Source organism: Mus musculus, chromosome 10, assembly GCF_000001635.26.
Source record: "Mus musculus strain C57BL/6J chromosome 10, GRCm38.p6 C57BL/6J".
Lineage (NCBI taxonomy): Eukaryota > Metazoa > Chordata > Mammalia > Rodentia > Muridae > Mus > Mus musculus.
The window spans coordinates 42,992,746-43,010,636 of NC_000076.6; the positions used below are offsets into that span (position 1 = coordinate 42,992,746).

A 17,891-nucleotide genomic window follows, 5' to 3' on the forward strand; every position below is an offset into this window, starting at 1 on the left:
ACTGATCCCAGAAGTAACCTCAGTGATAGTTATTAGAATCTGCCTATCCCTGATGGAGAATTAGAGCCTTGAAGACGTGACAGACCTCCAGAGCCAACGACACAGCGGTAATTGGTGGAGCTAAGACACGAGAACTAGCCTTTCCATCGGTCCACCTTGCTCTGTCTGTTCTCCTGCCTTGGCCTCGCCATGCTATAGAGTTCAGGGACTTCTAAGGAGACAACATGGCACTTCAAAGCTGGTTCGATGGTAGGGCTTTCTCAACCCACTGTTCCTTCCCATGCCAGGAACCAGTCAGGGTGCCACATGGTGTTCTGGCACCAGGGGCTGTCATTATAGGCCTGGACCATCAGTCAGGGAGGTGGGCTTGTGGAAGGCCTACCCCAACCTCCCTGAGCCTACATTAGAGGCCTCTGCATGCTCTTCAGAAGGACAGAGCAATGGGCCAGAATGTGGGCTATGCCAGCTCATTATCTGGGTTTCCTTCTGCTCTCTGGTAGGCCCAGCCTTGCTGGACAGCCTGCATTCTGTGTTCTGGTATCAAATGGCCCAATTCCTCCTCTCAGTGGGACTGGCATTCAGTTGATTCTCAGGCTTCCATTTGGCTCATAAAACACAAACATCTGCTGGGGTTCTGGTTGGCCTGCAGAAGGCTTCAGAGCCGAGAGGGATGGAGAAGAGGTTAGGAGAGGCAGAGAGGCAGGAGAGTTAATTAGACACTGAGGGGTGGGGGAGCCTTAGTGGAGCCAGGGCGCTGGGTAGCTCAACCCCTGCCACCCAGTTCCTAGGCAGAAGAAGAGGAACTTTCATGGGTTACACTGGAACCTGCCTGCGTCGCTCAGCTGCCTCCCAACTGTTCTTTTTCTCACCAGTTGGCTATTATTTTCTAACGAGTTTTGATAATTACTTTATCAATCAAGAAAGATTAAACAAAAGCCTAAAAATACAGCTGAGTGAGTTGCTGGAGCCAACCCATCTCCAATACTCCGGTTTGGGGGATCTTTATTATAGATGATTGTAAGCAAAACGGTCCACTCCTCTCTCACAGCCAGTTCAGTAGTGTACAGCAGTCCAGCAATCCATTCTATCCACCTTGCCCTTGGTAAGAGTCAAGGGACTCCTGGAAGGTTAGGCTGGGTCAGCTATGCAAAAATACCTCCCTGTCCAGCCTCCTTATTAGAAGGACTCTCCATCTTTGCTTTGCTTACGTAATCAACAAATTACTGGGTCAAGAGTTGAGAGAACACAGCATCACGTGCTTCCCTCAGAACACAGGAATACAGGGAGAATTTGTTCTATTGGAACGGTTTAGGAAGAAAAAGTGCCCATTACTGAATGATAGCTCGCAGTTCAGAAGCCAAATGTTGTCTAGTTATGGCCTCTGAGTGACTGGACAGAAACCGGCTCGTTAACCTCTTCGAATGTGTCACAGAGGGGTCCCAGACCACCCATGCTTGGCCGATGGGAGATGGGGAGAAGGCGAGCCCCAGGGAAAAGCCCAGGTACTGCGTCAGGGAAGGCACTGCCTGTCTTGGTTTGAGCCTAAGTCCTAAATCTGTGACTCGGGACTGAGAAGTCATTAACGGAAATCAGTCCAGTGATGTGTGGACTTCTGCCTTGCCCCTTCCCGAGTTTGCACCTCCCTGCCAAGAGGGGCGTGGAGCTTTGCACCAATGAAGAGCAGCACGGGGCTGACTGCAATGACTGTTCCCCACACCCCATAACAGATACCGTAGGGACCTCAGACCTGAAGGAAACCATCCAAATTATGGCTGCTCATGTAAAAGCCATCAGGAGACTGAGGAAACGATTCTCCATATGGCACCCCGAAGCGTCCAAAAGCTATAGAGAAAGGCACTTGGAAGGAGCGCTTCCCTCTCGGGAGACAAGGAAGGTGGAAGGAAGACAAGCATCTGTGGCAACCTGGAAAAGACACTCCTCTCGGTACCCTCCCCCTCGCATCCCCAGGGGTGGCCTGGAGGATCAGTCTGTGACAGCCTGGGGCCGCAGGGTCACTGCCGCTGGCTGCACAGGCTTTTCCATCAACCGGGCTTATGTTTTCTAGCAGAAATGAACTCTACAGTTACATTGTGTGGAGGCTTCAGGACACACTTTGCCAAATGGAAAAACATTTGGAGGTTGGGGAAAATATCTTGCACATAAATTACTGAAGGCGCAGAGAATCTAAACGAGGGTTGAAATCAGAAGCCAAGGAAAAGCCAGAAGGATGCCAAAGTTAAAAAAAAAAAGGGGGAGCGGGGTGGGGGGAGGGCAGGGATCGGGCAATGGGGAGTCGGTGTAATGACTTCTCTTAATGACTCGCCCTTCTCTCCAAGGGCGAGTTTGTAACCAGCACTGGAGCCTGAGTATCGGGAAAGAGTCTCTAAATGGTGAGGTCAAATCCATTTTTCATCGTTCTGAATGGATTCTGCATTGGTTATTATGCCTTGCCCACCAGAAAGAACGAAGTACAGAAAGCTGAGTGTCTTTTACTGTGGCAAAGGCCAGCTACACACTTGTTAATATCCTGATTCATGACATTGAAGAGATGGAAGAAGGGCTCTCTCTCCTCTCTCTCTCTCTCTCTCTCTCTCTCTCTCTCTCTCTCTCTCTCTCTCTCCCCTCTCTCTCTTTCTCTCTCTCTCTCTGGTGGAAACTATTAAAACAGAGGCAGACCAGGAAGTTTGTGATAAAGAAAAGCCAGGCTCTAGTCTGACATACAATCCCTTTCTTGGCTTAAGTAAACTTGCGCCTTCAAGGCCTGCCATCGGCAGAGCCGGGCTCACATTTCACCACTAAATCTGAGTCAACAATCTCTAATCTGGACACTGGGTTCGGAATCCAGGCTCAGGTTGCACTTGGAAGCTGACAGCAGGGACGAGAGTAGAGAAAAATATGGCCTTTGTTTCTGGTTTGATCGTCCCCACCGAGTGAGCTGAGGTCATGTGTCGTTTGCTGTCATCAACAAGATAAAAGTTTGCACCTCTTTGGCCCGACAACGTCTCTGCTGCCATTTATGTGAAGGCCAAGGCGTTCTGCCTGCCCATTGGAGGGCCAAGTTTGTGGAGAGCTTGGATTTGAAGCCCTTTTCATCTTTCTGACATGTGATACCGTGACAGAGGCAGCCCTCTCGGGGTTGCTATGCAGATATACAATTTCTGAAAAGTGACACCCGGAAAACGAAAACCCGGGGCTGGGTTAGCATTTCACAAAGAACAGAGCTAAAAATGTGCGGTAGTTAGGTTAAAAAGCTAAAAATGGAGGGGAGGCAGGAAAAGGGGGGGGGGGAATTAAAGTTTCATAAAAACAAACTTTAAAAAGATCAATATGTATGAAAGTATCTTATTGTGTGTCTGGCCTTCGGACCTGCGCTCTAATCCAACCTCAACCTGTGAAGGGTACACGAGGCTTAAACAGGGACGGCTGAGGGCCTGGTTCTGGGGTACTTCTGAACAGGTTGATAAAAGGGCTTCCATTGGGTCCTGCGGTTTCCTAAAACTCTTTCCCCCTACTGTATCTGTTTCAATGTGTCTACTTTGTAACAATCCATCCCTTTTGTTTAAGCCTGGAAAGAATGCAACCCCGGCTACCATTCTGAGGTTGGCCTGCTTTGCCCACGGTTGACTTTCCCCCCTTGCCTTAGGAAGGCCAGAGGCCTACTTCCAGAGCTCACTCACCCACAACCTGCCCTTTCCTAAAAAGCCTTTCCCCCAAGCATTTGCAACAGCCTAAGGAAGAATGGTGTCATATGGAACATTCAAAGGAAGTATGTATGTTTACATGAGACTTGGGAGAAATTTAAGATTTTTTTGTTTGTTTTTGTTTTGTTTTTCCTTTTTTATCCTCAAAATCCAATGCTCTCTGCCCTTAGAAACTCATACATGCTGTTCCTGTGTCCTCTGTGAGCTGGCTTTGTGGCTGGGATCACCAGCACTCCCCACCCCCCTCCCCCACCACCTGTCCTGCCAGTCCCCCACCCCCTCCAACTCAAATTACCTGGACTTCTCAAGAGCTCCATCCTCAAGAAGTCACAAGGAAGCTGAGACCAGGGGCATTAGAAAGGAGAAGAGAACAGAGGGTCTACAGAGGTCAGTCCATGGCCCAGACTGAGGCTGGTGGCCGTCAGAGGGGACAGGAACCTACTGATCAAGCCAGTCAGTCCACACACATCAGACACTTGCTTCACGAGTCAAGGCTAGCTGCAGGCAAGCAGTGATCGGAAGTCAATACAGCAGAGAGCTGTGGGGGAGTCTCCCGGAGCATTCCGATGTATTGGCTTAGGAAACTGGTCATGTCTGCAAAGCAGAGTCCTCATTTGAAAAAAGAATTTTCCGTGTGTGTCTCAGGTAAGAAGATGGAGGTATTTGCCTTTTCTGTCACTCAGGATGAGGGATTACTTTTCCATCCTCTGCATCAGCCCCCAGGGGTGATACTTCAGTTATTCTGGAAAAAGAGGCGGTGTCCATGAAAGTAATTGTTGTAAAAGGCTTGGTCACACGAATGCTCATGTGTGCAGAAACTCTCCCTTCCCCAAAAGAATGACCCAGTGTGAGCATGCTGGAAAGGTCCAGGTGCTCTACTGCCTCAGTGTGGTTCTGTGTTCAGCACCACGTCTCTCTTGTGTGCTCAGCCTGAGAAGTGAGGGTGATGGTACCTACCTCAGGTCTAACAACACTCAGGCAATTAGCAAGCCTTAGATGTACCTTCACTAAAAGTTGAGGGGAGTGGCCCCTGATTCTTGGAGACTTCCTGCTAGAAATGAGAGGTTTACTCACTGTCACAAGACTAGCTGCAGGCTGAAGTTTAATCACCAGAGATGGATCCCATTGGCTGGTTTTGAGTAAACTGGGTGATGAACTGAGCTGTGGCCACTACACTTGGGACACAGGGCTCAGACCTGGGCTGTCTCACCCTGCTCGGGCTATAGTTTCCTCGCCCAGAAACAAGGCTCACACTGAGAATGGACCAAGCTGGTCTCAGTGACTGTGGTAGTGTCAGGCACACAGAAGTCTTACCATTTGTCCATCTGTTCAGTTTCTTGGTTGCCTGGTTGACATAGCCTCATTGTGATCCTGCCCTACTGGCTGCTGGCCTTGACCCAGTCGTGACGTGCCATGGAAGAAACCCTAGTTTGAAAAAAACAGACAGGAGTCTGTTCCGGGTAAACCACTCTTCCTGTTCCAGGAAATATGACATGAATAACCAAGTGACAGTGAATGCCTGTCACTTCTCACTCATTTTCTGAGTTGTTAGTAGAGCCATAATGCCTGTACCTCAGACAGTACCAGGACAGCCACATATTTGGTCTTGTTGAGCCAGGTATCAGGAAAAGAAGCTCTGATTTTTTTTCCCCTCCCCAAACACAATGTAAGGTCCTTTGATGTCTTTCTATCCTATGCTCACTGTGTAGGCACCGTGGAGGTGGTCTGAACTCTTTGATTATAATTGCCAAACTCCTCAGGCTGACTAAAGCCTGCTTAGCCTGGAGCCTCTGCTGAGTTGTGTCTTGGTCAGAAAAATCCCTTCATCGACATGCCTGCTTCTTTAGTATGGAGTAGGGATGGTGATGATAATGATGGTGGTGATGGTGATGATGGTGGTGGTGGTGGTGGTGATGGTGGTGATGGTGATGATGGTGGTGGTGGTGGTGATGGTGGTGGTGGTGATGGTGGTGATGGTGATGATCATGGTGGTGGTGATGATGGTGGTGGTGGTGGTGATGGTGGTGATGGTGGTGGTGATGATGGTGGTAGTGGTGATGGTGGTGGTGGTGATGATGGTGGTGGTGGTGGTGATGATGGTAGTAGTGGTGATGATGGTGGTGGTGGTGGTGGTGGTGGTGGTGGTGGTGGTGATGGTGGTGGTGATGGTGGTGGTGGTGGTGGTGGTGATGGTGGTGGTGGTGGTGATGATGGTGGTGGTGACGATGGTGGTGGTGGTGGTGATGATGGTAGTGGTGGTGGTGATGATGGTAGTGGTGGTGATGATGGTGGTGGTGGTGGTGGGTGATGGTGGTGGTGGTGGTGGTGGTGGTGGTGGTGGTGATGGTGGTGGTGGTGGTGGTGATGGTGGTGGTGGTGATGATGATGATGGTGGTGGTGATGGTGATGGTGGTGGTGGTGGTGGTGATGGTGGTGGTGGTGGTGGTGGTGGTGGTGGTGATGGTGATGGTGATGATCATGGTGGTGGTGATGATGGTGGTGATGGTGGTGGTGATGATGGTGGTGGCAGTGATGGTGATGGTGGTGGTGGTGGTGATGGTGGTGATAATGGTGATGGTGAGAGGTAAAGTAAGTGTGAATGAGGTCCTTAGCACACTGCTCTCATGGGTAAGCCCCTAATGGGTGAGCTATTGCTCAGCAAGGTTCTTCCTTTACTATGGCTGCAGCTGCTCGTTGGGAGGCAGAATAAAAGCCCCTCTCTGGGTTTGTAGTCTAACTTGCCATCTACAGATGTGGGTAAGGATCAATGTATGATCTTATTGCCAAGGCAATGAATGAAGCATGTAACCATTCTATTCCCTCGACTCAAGTGTTTGGCACAGGAACACGGGTGGCAGCCATGGCCTTGTCTGCACTGGAACTAGAAGATGAAATACACTGGCTCCTCCAGCGCTCATGTCTCATGCCTCTGCCTGCAGGGCTCTACCGTCTGTCCTCTTCCACCAACAGGCTGGAGGACCAAAGCGCGTCAACTTAGCCATTGTGTTCAGCTCCCAGGGTCCGAAACAGAGTGAGGTGGGCCACAGAGCCTGCCTCTGAGGAACACAGAGGACATGGGACACTGCTCAGTACAGGTCACCGGAGCTGGATGTACAGGACCCTGGAGGAAAGGCACCTACTGTGCCTCAGTGAGTCAGCGGTGTGGGGCTGGCATGGGAAGCGAGGCTCGAGAGCAATGGATCATAAATATTGATGATATTGATGATCTCCTCTGTACTGAGACTGGCAAGTGAGACCAATAAGATACGATCCCCATTCTCAAAGACTGAGAATTAGAAAGGATGTGGAGTGGTGTGCGGCTGACAAGGCATGGGCGAAGGTCACTATGCGGGAAGGGAGGACAGCTGCTCTAAGCAGGGGCTGTGGGAATCAGGATAGCCACTGGGGGCCGAGGCTTAGGACATGGGGAGAGAGCAGGGTTCCCAATTCAGATACAGGCAGTGGGTAAGGCTGGCGAGGAAGTGGGTGGGACTGGTAGACCGTCTCAGCTGGGCCTGTGGCTCTGACATCTAGGTCCTACTTGCAGTTCCTGAGCTTCTATAACTGTGGCACACCTGTAAGGGAAGGTGGCTTTCAAATCTGTCACTCCAGGGTCGAGAAGTCCTATGATACAAGCCCTAGAAAGCATCCAGGCAGAGTCTGGGTGAGACCAAGAAGTGATTGGTCCTGTGCACAGCCCTTGTCCTCCTGTTATGCCCGAGGAGACACCAGGACAGAGGCTGTGAGCTTCATTTTTCTCTAGTCTGCCCTGGGCAGCAGGCAGATAGGGTGTGCTTCACTGGATTTGACAACTTATTAAAAAATATATGGCCTGGTACACTTCTTCTCAGAATAGAATATCCCCAGTGCCGCCCCTCCCTCCCCCCAGTAAGAAGCCACAGACAATACCTTCCAACACTCACTCCATGGTCTCTAAAAGAGAGGGTCTCAACCTTTCTAATGCTGCAACCCTTTAATACAGTTCCTCATACTGTGGTGGCCCCTGACCATACAATTTTCATTGCTACTGCATAACTGTAATTCTGCATAACTCTTGTAAATTGTATATCTGATATTTCTGATGGTCTTCAGTGACCCCTGTGAAAAGGTTGCTCTAGCCACAAAGGGGTCACGACCCACAGGTTGAACCACCTCTCTAAAACAAAGGCAATGTCCAGACACAACTCAATCACTGCTGCAGTTTTTGTTTTCTATGACAGTGTCTCTCTACACTGCCTTGACTGTCCTGAAAGTCATTATGTAGACCAGGATGGCCTCTTGAATCCTCTGCTGGGACTAAAGGTATGTTCCAGGACAGATAGCTCACTGCTGCCAATTTAAAGGGAGCCAAAGTGACCCCTCTGAGGAAGAGACCCCTCTGAGGAAGTGACCCTCTAGGGAAGTGACCCTCTGGGGAAGTGACCCCCTCTGAGGAAGTGACCCTCTGAGGAAGAGACCCCTCTGAGGAAGTGACCCCTCTGAGGAAGAGACCCCTCTGAGGAAGTGACCCCTCTGAGGAAGAGACCCCTCTGAGGAAGTGACCCCTCTGAGGAAGAGACCCCTCTGAGGAAGTGACCCCTCTGAGGAAGAGACCCCTCTGAGGAAGTGACCCCTCAGAGGAAGAGACCCCTCCTAGGAAGTGACCCCCCCTGAGGAAGTGACCCCTCTGAGGAAGAGACCCCTCTGAGGAAGTGACCCCTCTGAGGATGTCAGCCACTTCTCCCAGTCCAGACACAAGCCTATCAAGCTTGCACTTTTGCCAGTTGTGTGACTTGGATAGTAACTAAACCCACCAAGCTTCTTCTTATGTGTTAAAGGGGAAGAGGCTTTTCCTCGAATACTTGCTATGAAGAGGAAGTGAGGCTGCTGTGCGTGTGTTTAATCCAGGCTGGTTCTTACGTCCTTAATTGTTCTGTTTCTCTTTGTGTGTGGTTTTGATGGTTCAAGAGAGGGATACATTCAGAGAACACCAGGATCAGGAGGGAGGGAGGAGAAGGAGACAGTGGTTGGTGAGATGGCTCAAACCCTTTTCCTGAGGGCACAAAGGTACCTTTTGTTTCCAGGAGGGTCCAACTGTTTGCTGGATGACATACAAAAATCTTGGATGACAGACAAAAGCCAGATCAATATCCTGGATGCCTGTCTGTATAGCCAAGTCTAGATGAATACCGCTATCAGGGACTTTGACCCAGACAGCCACGGAAGGTGCCCTGGGTCTGGCATGTTTATGTCCTCACTAGGCCTGCCACTAGGAACTTTACACAGAGCCACTTCCATAAATGTAATCTTCACCTGGAAGCCTGCAAGAGTTCCCCATGTTCCAGAAGAGAAAGAAACCAGGCTTCTGGACTCCACAAGCCGACTGCTTGGAGGATCCATTCATGGTTCTATTATTTTAATGATCATTTGTCTTTTTTTGACATGCCAAATCAGCTAGTCGTGGGATCGTGGACAGCGCTGTTTGCTTTGCTAAGTTGGAGGTTTTGCTTTGTTTTCACACATAGAACCTGAGGATTCGACTTGATTTACCTTGGTTAGAACCACAGTTGATGCACGTTTTTACCTTTGGAGTCTTCTAGTGTTTTCAGATGAACCGGGTCCATCTGAGCAAAGCTGCAGCCAAAGTCCCAGTGGGCCCTGGGGCAAGAGGGGCGAGGTGGGGTCAAGTGGGCGGGGGGGGGGGGAGCGGAGTGTGTGTGGAGAGAGATGGTGATTGGAGCGAGTGGGACTCAAGGCAAGTACTTACTTACAAGGCAGCTACTTGACTCTCAGAATTGAGATCTAAAGTCTCCGCTGACAAGGTCAGCAGTGTCTGCAGGCCCCAGAACTCCCTTTGTGCACAATGTCTCGGGTCACAGTTGGGGTAGCTGGCCCAGAAATCTCAGTGTGGGACATGTGAACCCAGTACCTCATCACCTTTGAAAGCTTACATCATCTTAAAAAGTGTCTCCAGGGACTGAGGGGAAAGGAATCAGCACTTTCTATAACAAGGCAAATAACAACAAAGATCTTAAGAATGAGAAAAGCCAAATAAGCACGTGTAAGTGCGCAGCTGATGTTTCTCAGAGATTTATTTGTCTGACAATTCCGACGCAGCAGGAAAAGGAGTTCCCAGAGGGGCGGCTGCTTCCTGCAGGGCGTGGCTTGGTGGTGGGTTGTAGGCTGGTTTAGTTTGTTGTTGGAAGTTTTTTTTTTTGTTTTGTTTTTTGTTTTTTTGTTTTTTTTCGTTCCCTTTTATAAATCTCTCCCTGGGCGTATGAGCAACCCCTCCCTCCCGCCTCCCTTCCCCCTGCCCCCCAATTTCATGTTTAAAAAGCGAGCTTGCTCGCCAGGTGTGTCCCCCCAAGCTCCCACGGCTCTAATAAATAAGAAGCGCCTGTAAAACAGTAGCTTGACTCGACTGTACAAAGGCGTAGATAGAAATACAGTCTGTACACGCGGACCGCGGCCCCAGTGCAGCCGTAAAGCCCCTCCTGCCCTCCCGCCGCGTCTGTCACCCTCCTGCTGAGGCTCTGTGGCCTGGAGGGGCGGGGCACCTGGACCCCTCCAGAGGGAACAATTGCTTTTATTTGAGTTAGTAAACAGATACACTGAATCACAAGGTGATTTGACTTGGTTTTTTTTTTTTTAAGTTTTCTTCTTTTTTTGGATTTTTTTGTTTGTTTGTTTGTTTTCTTTTCTTTTTTCCGTACTCATCAGACTGGGGCACTGTACGACTGTCTCAGCGACTCAGTGCCAGTACACATGTTCTAGAGGACTTCTGGACTCGCAGCTACAACTGTACAAGTGCACACAAGTAAATCTACCCTGTTATCCTCCACCCACTGATTGAGGATCGAATTGCACATTTCTCTTAACCATGACAGGAGAAAGCAAACAGTGAAACAGAATCCGGGGTGATCTTTCTCACTTTCTCTCTTGTTTGCATCGGCTTGTCCATACCATTCTAATTATCATGAAAGGACTCTGCGCAGAGAGAGATTGTCTCGCTGACTTCCTGGACCACAGAAAACCATCAGGGTTGAAATTTCATCCAGTCTTTCCTGACGCCCAGCAAATATTCCCCCTCAGATTATATTACACCTTGAGGGCATTTTGGTCTTCAGTTCAACACTCTTGCTCTGTTCCCAAATGGGGCGCTGTTTAGGGGCATGTCAAGAGAAAGCTGAGAAGAATAAACATTTACCGAGTTCTCTTGGCATTCGGTCTCCGTAAAACCACAGTATAAACTATCCATGCTGCTTCCTGCATCTGGCAGATTGAAAATTAAAAGCCATAAAAGTGTAACACTGAAAATATGGCATCAAAAAGGATAAAGGTGGCCTTTGTAAAAAATAACATGAAAAGTATATTAGCCGATAAAATATTCTACCTCTTCATTTAAAAGTGCATCGTGGGCTGGGCAGAGATGAATCGGAAGCATTGAGAACTCCAGCACCATCCCGTCTCTCCCCACCAAAACGTGAACAGTTCCGTTCCTAACCCATAAAAGCAAATCACAATTCTTATCGTAGCAGCAAACCACAGCAGTTCTTAAAAAGATTTATATATATATATAAAAGGTTCTTATTTTCCAGTCCCTGTCATCCTCCGGCCTCATCCATAGAGCCTTGAAGATGGGGCGAGGATACCTACATTGGTCCTTGTGGCGGGTTGGTGTTTTGTTTTGCTATTTGTTGTTGTTTTTAAACCAGCGAAATCCCTAAGTTCTTCTGGGGAGACTCTAGATGAAGTGGGCAGGAATGGTGGGCCCGGGCTTGATGGGTCCAAGACCTGCTGGCTTCTCCGGCCTTGAGGCCACCAGGGAGAGCCACTTCCTCCAAGATGTTTAATGACCGGAAGCTGTGTTATTTGCTTGAGTTTTAGCCAGAGGGAGGTGGTGAGCTGACCAGCTGGTGTCACTGGATGGCATGACATGGTTTGCTCCACGCCCTCTCTCCATGCAATGTACCCTGGGAGCGAGTGTTCCTGGGAAAAGATGAGAAGGATCCATGAGAATGCGCTGGACCAAATCTCTACCCAATCCGCCCACCTCCTCCCACCCTGTCTAGCTGCAGAGAACCGGTCAGAAGTGAGAGAGCTGCAGCTCTGGTGCCAGCTCACTCTAAGATGAATCCCAGAGCTGTGGACTCCGCGGCATGATTTCAGAGCGCTTCATTCAGTCTGCTCCGGATCAGGTCTGCCAGCTTTGTGTGAGGAACAGAAGCTCCAGCCCTCTCTGGAAAACCATAATGAGCGAGCGCGATGGGCCACGCCCTCCCCAAAGACCACAGCATCCTTTGCAACCAGCAACACAGTCTCCATATGACTACATGATTAACCAGGAGGAGGTCTTTTGAGTCACCCAGGGTCGCTCAAAAGCCAGACAAGGTCCTAGAGAGGTACGGGTCTCTAACCTCCACAGCAGCCCTTCCCGTATGAACGCTGGTGTTTGAGGTCTGAGAGACTCACTATTATCTGTCAAAGGCAAGCCACAGGCAGCTCTTCACATTGAAACAACGCAAGACCACAAGGTGGTCAGATAACAAATCACCCATGCATGGTGGACCTGAGCTGAGGGTCCAAACCGAACTTTCAAATTATTTCCGGCGGATGCTATCCCCACATGGCCTACACACTTGAGGCCCCACCTCTTTTTCCTTATGGGTTTCTGTTGTTTGCTACCAGGCCCCTCAGCAGAAGCACAGGCTCTTGAAGCGTCAGGCATTCCTGAGAGGCAACCAATTAGAAGTGCCCCCTGCAAACTGTGACATCCCCAGGGGTGGGGGTGGGGATGGGGGCTCTGGCCTGGGCCATCTAACTCTCTTCTCTACACTAGCTGTCTTGTTGGTCAGCAGTGTTCAACTCAATTTTGTCCAATGAACTAGTTAAGCAGCTGTCTTCCACTATGTCCCCAAGGAGTCCCTCTGCCGATAAATGTGGTTGTGAGAAACAGGAAAGGGTATGCTCTGCACTGGAGAGATGCTAAAACACAAGACTCAAAAACATCTTTACATCCCGTGAGATTATTCTTGGAATACGGAGCAAATAATTTTCGAGAGATGATACAATTTAGGAGTCACAGGGAACCCTAGAGATAAAATGTGACAATTTTACTTCATAGAAGGAGAAATGGAGGCCACGGAGCCCTGGAAACCATCTCAGAGTTTTTAGCAGAACAAGGTCAGCCAGCTACCGGGCGGACTCCACTGAAGCTCATGCCGTCCAAATCCTGGTGTTAATGGCAACGATAATAATCATCAGCCCAAACCAAGGCTTGAAATTCTCAGTGTGCAGGGGAGGAAATGCCTGAGTTCCCCAAATCACATCAAACCGCCAGGTCCGTGTGCAGTTAATATGTATATTAAGTAACCAAAGTGTAAATGCAAAAGGCCACAAATATGCAACAGGGCGGGGCTTGTGACATGGGCGGGGCTACCAGGCCATGGAAATCTCTTCTTCTGGCACAGGCAAGTTTGGATATGCGGAAGTTAATCTCTGAGTACAGCGTTTGCATCTCCTAGCCCCCTTTCTGTCTGGAGGATGAGAATCCCAAACAAACCCATCAAGAAATGGAGACACATTGGAGACCTCAAGAGATTGCAAAAGAGTTGAGCAATGAAACGTGGGTTAGAACACATGGGGTCACTTCTGGGGACACTGCATGGAGGCTAGGAAATATCCCCACCTCTGGGCCTGGGACCAAGAGTGACCACACGCTAGAGTTAGGAGGTGCGTTCGTGTGCGTGTGTCCACAGTCTTTCTTTTGAAAGGAAAAGAAAGAAGAGTGGTTTTTAACATTTCCTTCCAGTAACTGGGAGGCACTACCATTCTTGTTTCGACTATTGGTTCTGTGATGCATATAGCCTTTTCCTTTAATGCAATCACAACCCAAAAAGTGAAAGGAAAAAAAAGAGAGAGAAAAGAAGGAATCTCTCTCAAATAAGTGTCTTTGTATTCAAATCACCTTTGGACAAAGACCAAGTCTGCCCAGCGACAGCCTATGGAGGGAAAATGTCTAGGTTTTCATAAGAGACTGGGAAATCGGGCTTATAATGAGAGCCATTCTGGAACCTTAAGTACAGCATTTGCCATCCCAAACACTATAATAATCATTATTATTCTCTGGTATCTATTATTGTCTGGTAAATAATATGTGTTTTCCCCCCAAGTTCCAAAGGGTGCAGCTGCATGCGTTCTATTTTTTGCAGCCCTGGGCCTGCTGCTCTGCAAGCCTGCTTACATAGAGCTTATTTTAAGAGCGTGCAAAGGAGACTGTGCATGCCCTTCCTCTCCTCTCTTGGCACACTTGTGCACCTGGGACATCCCCAAAGGCCAGAGGGTGGCAGTCTCTTTCTGCTGGCAACTTTTGAAGCAGGGGTGGTATTACGAGATAGAATCCCTTGTTGGTGGCACAGGCTACAAGCCTGGTGTTAGGGCAAGAGAGCAAACATGGGCTCCACTCTCCCAGTTTCCAATGGTAAGTAACATACGGAAACTTCTAAAGTAGGGGAGAGATAGCCTTGGAGATTCAGAAAATGGTCGTGTCAGAAGCTAAGGAGCTTTGTCACACAGCAAAAATTCTGGTGGAAAACCTGTCCCCACTGTCTAACTGTGTACATAGAGGAGAAACTAAAAGAAACGGCAGAGGTATCCATATGCCCATCCCAGCTATCTCCACGTTCTCTGGGCCATGTTTCTCACTAGCTCTTCCCCAAGGCTTGATGAGGGAAGCCTGGGTGGTACTCTTTGCCATCTCTTATTCCCCTCAGGCTCCTTAGGGACTGTTGATGAAGGTCAGTATGGATAGTCTTGCAACTAGAGAGTAATCTGTTGTCACTCCATAAGGAAGGTGCCCTTTCTGGATCTTCAAGTCCAGAGCTTTAGAGTCACTTTTGCTCTGGACATGGGTACACACATACAAATGTGTGCACATACACTCCTGTGGCAGAGATTGCTGGAGTGCCTCTGAATGCAAAGGATTCTGGGAAAGTGCCCATACTTGTACCTCACACTTTAGGTTTTCTTTGAATGATGGCTTTTGTCTGAAAGCAGGATAACTCATCCGCGTCCCACACTGTGTGCTATTTCCCATATACAAAGCCTAGTAGTGCCATGATGCATGGTCTCTATGGCCAGCTGTCTTCAAATACCAGACATGCCTTCCCCTCTACCCAGCACTCTCACAGAATGACAGTTGCCCACTACAAAAGCTGAGACATACTCTGTCTACCTGGCAAGTTCACAGGGGAAGCAGTACTGAAAAGGTGATTTAATTGCCCATAGAACTTTCCAAAGGGTTAAGAGCAAAGTGGAGCCTCGACGCTGTTAAGTTCTTTTAATGCTAGTACCCTCAAAACACGACCATTCTCACATTTCCCTCTTCGATTTAAAGCCCAAGATGCATGCTACTGCATTTTAGAAAGTTCCCAGACAACCATTCCCAAAAGTGTGGACCAGGAAAAATAAAAGCTCTCATTTTAAACCCAACCATGCCCAGCTAGCCTTTCTGTGATGTGAGACACCATCTTTGACCAGAAGCATGCTAATTTAGTCTGTTATCCAAATTTTTACTTTTATTCCTTTTCTTAAATACCTCATAATTTTCGTAATCAAAACCTAGTAGGTGTGTCTTGCTCATTCATAAGGCAAGCTTCCTGTTGGCCGCCATATTTCTTCCCAGGTGTTTAAAACCCCATAGCATTGACTGTGATAGGCAAGAAATGTCCACTGCCAAGGCACCTTGCCTTTGCCCAATTATTCTGGCCCTAACCGAGATCCGCTCACTTGAATCCCGCTGCCCATCACTTATCAGAGTTAAATACAGCCATTACGTGCTGGCGGAGGCTTCGGTGTTTATCTGGGACAATAACGAGTCCCCGAGGACAGACTGCTCTCAGGTAGCAGCGGCTATTCTGGGACACTCACAAGGGTAAAGCCCTGCGGTCAATGAACAGAGCCGCCTGCAGCTGCTGATAAACTGTGAGCTTGATGCCAGATAGGGGTCCTTTACCCAGCTCATGCCAGGCAGGGCTACAGAGCCTGGGCAGGCTTTGTCACCTCCCATGTCAACTGTTGCTGTCTGAAGAATTTTGAAATGGCTTTTTACCAGGTTGGACATTTTTAATCTTTGAAATGGATGCCATCTCTTTTCTTCTATCTCACTGAGAGGGAATAACTGAAAGACAGCCCTTCTCCTGGAGGGCGTGTGATTGGAAGAGGAGGCTGTGCAGGGAAATACAAGGGTATATAGCACCTCTGGGTTATAACTCCATCACTCACCCTGTGCTTCTAATAAGCTACTGCTCACGTACTTTTAAAACCAAGTACACTGCATCTGTCTGTCTGTCTGTCTGTCTGCCTGTCTGACTATCTATCTATCTATCTATCTATCTATCTATCTATCTATCTATCTATCTATCTATCTATCTTCCTACCTACCTACCTACCTACCTACCTACCTAAGTTCCATTTTTCAGAAAGTCTCATATAACCCAAGCAGCCTCAGACTTGCTTTGTAGCCTCCTGCTTCCACCTCCCAGATTACAGGTGTTAATACCACAGCAAGTATTTTGGGTTTATTTTATTTAGGCACCCACTTCAATCAGAAACAAAGCTAACAACACATCCCGGATTTGATGATGTCACAGAGAAAACGATTTGCCAGGACGGTTAAGAAAATGAGCCACTTGGGATCTCCACCTTCCAGAACCGTAAGTCTGCAAGCCTCACCCCCTCACAGCGAGAGCTGGCCTCGTTCCTTCCTGTTCATTTCCTTGCTTTCTCTGCTTGACCAGTGATCAGGTACGTTATAACGTCTGAGCTGGAAGGAGCCCTAGAGATGGATACCATTTAACTCCTTCAATTTAGCAAATAAGAAATCAGAAATATTCTCTGATAAGAAAGAAAAAAGTGTGTCTTCAGGGCTAGAGAAATGGTTCGGGGTTAAGAGCACTGGCTGCTCTTCCAGAGGACCCAGGTTCAATTCCCAGCACCTACATGGCAGCTCACAACTACTTTTAACTCCAGTTTCAGCGAGTCTCACGCCTATACACATAAAATTAAATAGATTTTTTAGGGCTGGAGAGATGGCTCAGAGGTTAAGAACACTGACTGTTCTTCCAGAGGTCCTGAGTTCAATTCCCAACAACTACATGGTGGCTCACAACCATCTGTAATGGGGTCCAATGCCCTCTTCTGGTGTCTGAAGACAGTGACAGTGTGTGTACTCACATATACAAAATAAATAAATATAAAAATACTTTTAAAAGTGTATTTTTATTCAAATCCTGTCTAGTACTCACAACCAGCTGATAAGCCTTTCTACAGCTCTTCTCTCCACACCCTCTGTGACTATCTGAGCAGGTGTCACTGTGTCCCTGCTACAGGTGCTCAATCCAAATGAGCTGAGTGACAACTCTGATCTCTACCTCAGGGTTTTGAAAAGCCTTTGCCAAAATTGTGCCTTGGATGAAAAAAGCCAGATGTCATTGTGTCAGAATTGAGTTTGCTCTCTCTCTCTCTCTCTCTCTCTCTCTCTCTCTCTCTCTCTCTCTCTCTCTCTCTCTCTCTCTCTCTCTCTCTCTCTGAACATATGCATTCTAGGTGACAAAGAAGGAACCCTGAAGGAAAAACTTTGCCATGTGCAGCCAGAGGACTTGTGGTAGATGTTTGTTTGTTTGTTTGTTTGTTTGTTTCAAGACAGGGTTTCTCTGTATAGCCCTGGCTGTCCCAGAATTCACTCTGTTCCAGGCTGGCTTCGAACTCAGAAATTCACCTGCCTCTGCCTCCCAAGTAGGTAAGGTTTAGAAGAGCAGCTTTTCTCACACATTATGTATTCTTTACGAACAGTAGCAGAGAGAGAGAGAGAAAGAGAGAGAGAGAGAGAGAGAGAGAGAGAGAGAGAGAGAGTGAGAGAGAGAACACATCCCATTAGTGAAAACAGCACTATGAAAAAGGAAAAAAAAAAAAAGAAAGAAAGAAACCTGATTCCTCTCAAACCAGCAAGGTCGGAGCCTGTGGTCAATGCTACTTCTCAGCAGCCTTGCGACCCTTGGGTCCAGATGTGCATTTGTGCCTAATTCCTCTCTGAAATAAGCTGCTTAGAGTGAGACTGCCACGCTGGGGGTAGCAAAATGTGACCCTGGTCCTTGCACAGGGTATGTAACTTAAGCAGCTTTGATCAGATCTGGTGTCCTGGATGGAAAGAGA

The 17,891-nt window shown here is 48.3% G+C and overlaps 1 protein-coding gene across 4 annotated transcripts in view; it reads right to left on the reverse strand.

Annotated features, from left to right (window-relative positions):
• Positions 1-9,742: 9,742 nt before the first annotated feature.
• Sobp (sine oculis binding protein) overlaps positions 9,743-17,891 on the reverse strand; it is a 180,652-nt gene continuing 172,503 nt past the window's right edge. For 3 of the 4 annotated variants that reach the window (XM_030244821.1, XM_030244820.1, XM_017313763.2), the window contains one exon: positions 9,743-11,669. The gene's annotated coding sequence lies outside the window, so the exon portion shown is untranslated. The remainder of the gene's footprint in view (positions 11,670-17,891) is intronic. The other variant, NM_175407.3, reaches the window with a different exon arrangement.